Here is an 8,140-nt window from a genome sequence, read left to right as displayed (position 1 = left end):
GCTGGTGTTCAGGTACGAAAAATCCTTTTGTTTTTACAGTGCAATGATGTGTTGAACTACGGAGCGGACGGATGGAAGCCTGGAAAAGTTTTTATGTTCAAAGGAAATCATATGAAAAAGTTACTTTTTTTTTCTAATACATACTGTGCTAGCGATCAGATAAGTCACCCATTCTCCAGCACAACATATTTTAAAAAACTCATAAGTTTTTTATATGACTTTGTATAGAGATAAAATTATATTAAAATTTAAGGACTAGATATAATCTACAACTTTATTTTTCAAAATGTTTTTATTTGAATCCATTTTTGTGCCCAAATAATCAATACAATGTTCGTATCTAAATTTTAGATCTGAATAATGTATCTATTATTTGGGCATCAAGATGGCTCCAAATGAAAAAGGTTTTGACTATTAAGTTATAGATCTCGTCAAGCTTTATAGTTTTCGTATAAAGTTTATCTTCATCCGAATTAATATGGAAAATCTATAATATTTTTAAAAGATGCGTCGTGTGTCTATGCAGAGAATGGACATAATGCCAACTGAATTAGCTGTAAGGTGACGGTTGTAGGTGGGAGTTAGCATGGTAATTTGTGAACGATAAATGTATGAATTAATGGTAGCTTTTTTCTTAGAGTATTCCATCCAAAATTTATCAATCCGTGGATTGATAGTGAACTAGCTAAGGTTCTGTCTAATGTAGTCCTATCATGAATCATAAATTGTATATGTAGGGAAACATAAGTATGGGATAAATATAATAATCATATATATATTCCCATGACACGAGATAACGGGCGTGCTTGGTTGCTCGCCACCAAAAGCCACGCCACTGTAGTGTGACGGGTGTGGCGCCACAGCCATGTAGTGTGGCGGTTTGGCTGGGAACCAAGCACACCAACACAACCAAATGTAACATGAGTCTAACGACTTCTATTTGCAGTTCTAGCCAAATCAGTAACCAATCCATCTACACCTTGATAAAGAGTCGTCAACATTATGCAATCTTTAGGCCTTTTCCTTTCCGCATGCTGTCACCACACAAGGGTATTAGCACCGGTTGCTTTTGCATCACAACAATGCATCCGCAAGACATAGACTAATCACCACAATTAAATCTAATCCTACTAAGAATATATGCTAGCTAAACATATGAATGAATTAACATGTATCGAAGTAGATCAATGTGGATATCATAATAGATTGCTATCACCATTGAATGTACATATGCCTTGATCAATCCAAGGTTTGGCTGTGGAACTCCACCATGGCTTCACCATGGAGGGATGATCATGACGGGCCATCTCCTAGGCAACCTCGATGACTTGAAGCGATCCTCAGCTTCCTATAGTGCATGTCCCTCTATTTCCACGACTTCTTATGAATGGATTTCACATGCGGATAAAGAATGGGGGTATTTATAGCCCAGGGTACCGTGGGATGAAAGGCACGTCGAATGGAGAGGAAAGGGCCAGGCCAATCGTCGTGCGTGATTTCTCCACCTTGCCGACCTCAAACACCCAAACCTTCCATACGAAAATTGTAGATTTTTTTGAGCCATGTAGTTTAGATACCAAATTGGCCCCAATAGGAGTGTGGATGAGGAAGATATAACCTATACAAGATCTGCTGCTTTTGCAGGATATTCCAATCTTGAGCTTCCTTTTCTTAACCATGAGATTAACTTGCAAAATCATAACGTGCTTTGCCCTTAAGTCATCTGTAATGATGGATCATCAAGTGTGGATGCATTTGGGCACAAAAATAGCCTAAGACAATTGGCGTAGGGTCCTTGTGCCGATCAGGCCATGAGGTTTTTAGACCCTCCGGTGCTCTTCTTTCTCGTGCGGGTTCCTTGTATCATCCAAACTCCAGGTCCAAACTAAGGCTCATGCAAAAAACACCTATTTATTTCGCATTTCTTGCCATTTTGCCATATAGTTCAAAACACAACATATGCGAATATGAGGTTATTTCAGGTGCCAAGTGACAAGTTAGTATAAAAATTAGTTCAATAATACCGCTAAAACGGTATTGAAAATGTCTCATTAACGAGCACAACATCGGCAAGGGACATTCTGTTAGTTAAAATGGCTATAGCCATTTTAAATATCTATATAGGTGTAGATTGACAATTGTTTCAAATATATTTGCAAAACACAAATATTAAAATATATTAATTAAAAAGTTGTTGTGGGCTCTTGAGAGCACCTATGCAGGTTGGGCCACCGGTGCAGGGTCGGGTTGCCCATGTTAATTCAGCCCAGAGTACCTATTCGGGCCGCGCGCCTTGCTCCCACGATATTCCTCTTCCTTTTAGCACGAGAAAGAGCTTTGCGGGTTAGACAAAGTTATCTTTCAGACACAGACTACTATGATAGTTAGAAGAACATTTGCACTTCTTCTTTCCTCTTGGCACCAAGTGGGATGAGTGCAAGACGATCTCTTTAGTCTCTTCAATGCAATTTTTATCAGCAGGAATCTAGGTTTTGCTTTCAAGAAGTTTATGATTGCTGCATTTATCTCAAAAGAAAGATGTAATTCTATGACAATATGTGAGGTTGCATGTAGGTTGGCTCCAATCTTTTATTTGATCACTATTTCACACTCTTAAAATGTATTTTTTGAGGGTCACACTCTTAAAATGTTGACTAAGTGTTCTTGAGATTGATTCTTCTTGTAATTGTAACTCTTTCAGTATGAATGTTTTTTCTATTAGACTACCATTACTCCATGCCAATATCAGTATAATCAACTCTGAATCTGATGACGGTAGTGTTATCCCTAATCTCACAAATTCTAATGCCAATTTGCAAGGACAAAAATATGAAACTGACAAATTAGAATTTCTCAATCTAACAACAGAACCATTTGAAGTAAAACAATCACATTGATGCATTTTTCATTGAATTGCATATGCAGACAATTTTAATGTCTAAATTTTCTACGCGAGAAGAATTTATTTGGCTATATTTTGTCCCTTCCTCCCTCTGTGCGACCAGATGTTGGCTCCAACAACCTTGCCATCCTCGGTCTTGGTGGCATTGGTCAACCCAGCCTCATCCATAACACATTGGTCTCCTCGGTGCTAGTGCTGCCGCTTCATACTTCATCAGCACGATTTCAACTGGATAATGATCTCCTCGTCGAGGGTGCAGGGGTTCACGAAGTTCACCAGCTTGTCGTAGATGTCAGAGTACTTTTCTGCTTGTTGATTCTGGGCTTGCTGGAGTTGTTGCCATTTTCCGGTCCCGGGCATTCTTCATCACCAACGCCTGCTTCGGTTGCAAAAAGCATGGCATAGTAACTATATATGTTCACTCCCTTGTCATGGATAGGGAATAGGGATGAAGGTATAGTAAAAATAATCAACCACCTCATCACAGAAATAGCAACATATACAATTTTCAAGACATATTATATAAAATATTTATATCTAGTAATAATTTTTAATTATCAACAAAATATAAATATAAAATATAATCAATGATGCACATATATATATATATTATGTAGTTCAACCTAAATGAAATATCATACTAGTAATATTATGTAGTTATTTGTCATTGGCATTATCATTTGTCATTTGTAAAACCGCAATATTCCATCACTAACCCCATAATAGTAAATATAAATAAAATTATTAATGATCCCTTAATTAAAAGTTATTTGGACATAATTAGTAATGCAATGACTACTATCCTTTTAAATCGACAAATAAGTTTTTTAACAACAAAGTTATCCAATGTTTATATTGTCGAATTTATTTGAAGAATAGTTTAATTTATGTATGGATATTACCAATCATCTAAAGGTATAGCAAATATATTTGGGAACTAGCTTCAAATTGAGCTTTGGGACCCTAAGTTTGTATTGGGGACAAGCACCTAATGTTAGGTTTTTTTTGGCTCGTCACAAAAGCTTTATTGAATAGTTAGACTTAGAATTTCAACCTTTGTTGATTTCACTTAGCCACTCAGGAGTATAATCAACCAAGGTACACACACTTAATGTTGGGCTATTTGATAATGTATAAATATAATGATATTTTCTTATAAGGCAATAACACACTCATATATGCATGTCATCCTATGAATGGCTTCGATTCTAGATCTGTCATATATGTGTATATTTATTAATAACTTTTGTGATTTTACTTTTAGTGAACCTTTTGCTATTTGTTGGCATTCTATAGCCATTGACTGAGAACTACAACAATGAATGGATCACTGCATGCCACTATTCTTTCATTTCTTTTTAAACGAGTATCTACAGTAAGTACGCATTGAACGAGTATTTACAATCTTAATTGAAATTTAAAGAAAAATTCAAGCTCCTAAAACTTTTCCTACTCAAAATAACAGACCTAAAACAAAAAGCACTAGGCATATACAAATCAAATTTCCTACTCAGTAACTACGGCGACATAAGGTAATTCTACTGAGCCCATATACAGCTAGCTTGCCACCTTCCATCTCCATCACCTCGGTCGGCCTTACGCTCTTTGGTCCTCTCATCACTTGGACTATCTTCCCGTCGGCGTTGATCCTCACGGCTAGCATGTGACTGTCCGGACCAAAAGGTAGTTTCCATCTTCTCCCGATGTAGTGCCACCCAAAATCCACCTTTACCATCGGCTCTTACGTTGTCAGGATAGCCCGGTAGATCGGCAAGCGGCTCAGACGTGCCCGCCTTGGGACCCTTGATCCAGTATCTGAGCAACTTACACGGTCCAGTCAATGCGACCACGAGGTGCGTCCGATCGGGGCTGATGGCGAGGCCATTGGGGTAAGTGATCCCGGATTGCAACACGGTTCGTCTTCGGGTCATACTTCAAGAGGCGGCCCGTCGAGTCTCCGGTGGCCGTGACTCTCTCGTGCTGCGACCGCGGGTAGTTCATGCTACTATCTGCAAAGAAAACTTCTCCCGTGACCTGATCGACATCGACTCCATGGGTGAAGCGGAGCGGCACGCCGTCGGCCTTCGTGGCCTCGCCGCCGCCCGGCCCGACGCGCATCAGCCCCTTGTAAGCGTCGGCGATGTAGAGGTTCCCGGACCCGTAGTGGAAGCGCAGGCCCAACGGCCGGCCGCACATTCTCTCCGTGACCTCCGCCGGCCGAGTCCTGGACGCGGTGCAGGCCTTGGCGTTGTAACCTGGGCCGTACGCGTAGGTCGACCAGTCGCGCGCTTGCCCGTTCCACTTGAGGACGCGGCCGTCGGAGACGCCGCTGTAGGGACCCGCGCCGTTGCCGTCGAACGCGACGCTCTACGGGCCACGCAGCAGCGGCCCGCCGCGAAGCGGGAGGTGCTGGCTCCGGCTGCCGTCGATGGCAGCCGTTCCGGAAATAACGGGGCCAGGGCGTGCGGCGGCGCACGGCAGGAGCAGCAGCAGGGCGGCGAGCAGCGTGATCGCCAGCGTCAGAAGCTTCTTCCCCGTGATGATCCCCGTGATTGGCTTCACGCGCGCTGCCTTGCAGACACGACAGGGTTCGTGGACGTGGACCTTGCGTTGGTTTGGTTGGCTGAATGTTTGGCCTTTGCAAACGCAGTTCTGGTTTGGTTGAGAGAAGCGCAGGGTGCGCCTCTGCCTTTTTTGGCGGCGTGGCGTAGCCGGCTCCGGCTACTAGCTTTCCGAGCAGGTGGTGGTGGTGGGATCTCAGCATTGGACTCGGCGGACTCCGTGGTTTTTCAGAGTTCAGACCTTCCGGATTCCGGTTCAGACGGACTAGGAGGACACACGCTCGACACTGCCTCGCGCCTGATGTGGATGGCGGTCGGCGGTGGCCTCCGCGGCTCCGCCTCCGAGTAAACGGGCCAAGGCTAACGTTGCTTGGGCCTCCGGTGCTGGGCCGGGTTGTCCGCCCGGAATTTACCAGTTAATTCAGCCCAGAGCAAGCAACCCATTCTTCACTTTTAGCATGAAGATGGGTCGGCCTCTCGTGATCAAGATTCAAGAGCATGGAGGACCCTACTACACGACACGGTGTGCTTGTCTACTACGTACAACACCCCAGGGATTCAGGAACTCAAGTTGAAGCGTGGGACTTTCGGCCATTCTCCTTTCGCCATGTGAACAACTCCTACGTGGATGTTGATGCTCATAATCTTGGTATACATGCTTATTATACAGTTTGTACTACTGACTTCTTGAGGTAGACGCCATGCTTGGGTGATGTCAACCCCGGGAGTCGCTGATGCAGACCCGAAAATCGTTACCCCTGCTTTCTCTGGAGGAAAGAAAGAGCAAATGAACCAGGTGGTGGACAGCAGCGTGGGCAGGGACGATGAGTCATCGATCCGTCCCCAACACGTGTCCAGAAACACGCTAAACTAATCAGCACGCACGCACGCGTGTCCCTGAGTCATCATCTCGGCGACGCGTCGAAGACAGCAACGAGCGATGGCTACAGCCTTACGGATGGATCAATCAGGACTCGCGAGAATTCAGTCAAGATCGCGGAGAGCAAGACCGATTCACCGAGCGCAGCCCACAACACCCCACGCACCCGCGCCGGTCGTCCTCGCGCCCGCCGTCCTTCCTGCTGGGCGATGCCGTGCGTCGTGGCCCAAACCAACATGCGTCCAGCCAGCGTCCCTTCCGTCCAACCGGAGAAAAACCTCGATTCGTATCGTATCGTATCATATCACATATATGCATCTATAGCGTCCCTTGCCAAGCTCACCGACGGCCGGCCGTGTCGTGTCCTCCGCCCAAGCCAAAGGCATCTGTGATGGCGCGCTACAGCGAAAGCAGATGCGAGAACGACCGGTTCCACGCACCGGACGAGTGACACTTGCTCCAGCGCTCCAACGAAAAAGGTGGAAACGAATGGTTCCGTTCGGAGCACAAAGGGTCGACGAGACCCTTGGATTTTGGACGGCTTGGCCGGACGGCAAGCGCATCGGGCGAAAAGGTCGGGAAAGCAGTTAAACCGCCGGTCCGCTTTCGCATCATCTCGTCGCTCGCCGAAAATGCGATCGGTGATCGATGAGAGAATCCCGCCGTCCCTTTCGGGGCAAGCATGGGTCATGGGTGGCGCGCCGAGCTTTGCTGCTCCGGCCAAAGCGCGACCCCGTGCCGTGCCGTGCCGTGCCGGCCTCCTCTTGGCCGGATCGAAGCTTCTAAACGCTCCGACGACTCGCGGGCGCCAGAGCCGGGGGCACGAACGGCAGCGTTTCATCCGTGACGCCACGAGGCCCATTACTAGTAGTACAGTACTAGTAGCAGTAGATGGCTAGATCCAGATGCTTCCTTCGACAGGCGTCCGTGGCCGTGTGTGTGGCCTGTTTTATTCCAGTGTGTGCCGTCCGTACAGGCTGCGTACTACTGTGTCGCGTGTCGATGGTCCTCTGGGCAGGGATCTTCTGCGACCGCGTAGGCGCGGCTCCACTAGTGTCAGTGGAGTGGACGGGTTGCGCACTTGCGCTCACTGTTCACCCCGGCGCCGGGTCAAGGTGCACCGCCAATTGCAGAAGCATCTGCCGGGTGGGTCGCGCCAACAACGGAAAAGGGAAGCTTGCGGCCGAATATACATAACTAGTTTTCCAGCTATAAACAACAGCAATTGTTAAATATTACTCCTTCCGTTGCAAATTGTTGTTAAATATTACTCCATCTGTTCCAAATTGTATGTTGTTTTAATTTTATAATATTCATAGATATTATTTATGCACCTAGACATACACTATATTGGAAAAAAAGAAAAAAAATAAAATGAACCTGCAATTTGAAATATTTTCTAATGTCAATAAACAAAGTTTCATTCCACGCTCAAACCATATTTTCATGCTACTTTGCCCCGTAGAAGAAATTAGAAAACATTGATAACAAAAAGAATCACTGTGGAACCCACATGTCCTTCGATGCCCGGCCAACAGTAAAAGGACCACACATCCGGCCGCACAATCAGCGGGCTAGCAGCGCCGCGCGGCCGATCGCTTGCGTGCCCCCGCATTCGCCTTATCCCCTCCGCTCCACGGGCCCACCCCCACACCCCTTCCCCGACCCACAAGCCGCTCTCGGCCTCCCGCACCAGGCCCACCCATCAGCGGAACCGATCCGTCGGCCCGCGGGACACGTGGAGCTCACACGCGGCGCCGGCTCGGCTCTCCTGCGTAACAGTTTCTCCCCCACTGG

At 46.2% G+C, this 8,140-nt stretch overlaps 1 pseudogene; it reads right to left on the bottom strand.

The window, feature by feature from the left end:
• Positions 1 to 4,198: 4,198 nt before the first annotated feature.
• On the bottom strand, positions 4,199 to 6,058 carry LOC117855736 (protein STRICTOSIDINE SYNTHASE-LIKE 10-like; annotated as a pseudogene).
• Between the last annotated feature and the right edge of the window lie 2,082 nt (positions 6,059 to 8,140).

This window comes from Setaria viridis, chromosome 1 (genome assembly GCF_005286985.2).
Source record: "Setaria viridis chromosome 1, Setaria_viridis_v4.0, whole genome shotgun sequence".
Classification (NCBI taxonomy): Eukaryota; Viridiplantae; Streptophyta; class Magnoliopsida; order Poales; family Poaceae; genus Setaria; species Setaria viridis.
The sequence above is the reverse complement of the archived record's forward strand: the minus strand, read 5'-3'. Positions and strand labels throughout refer to the sequence as shown.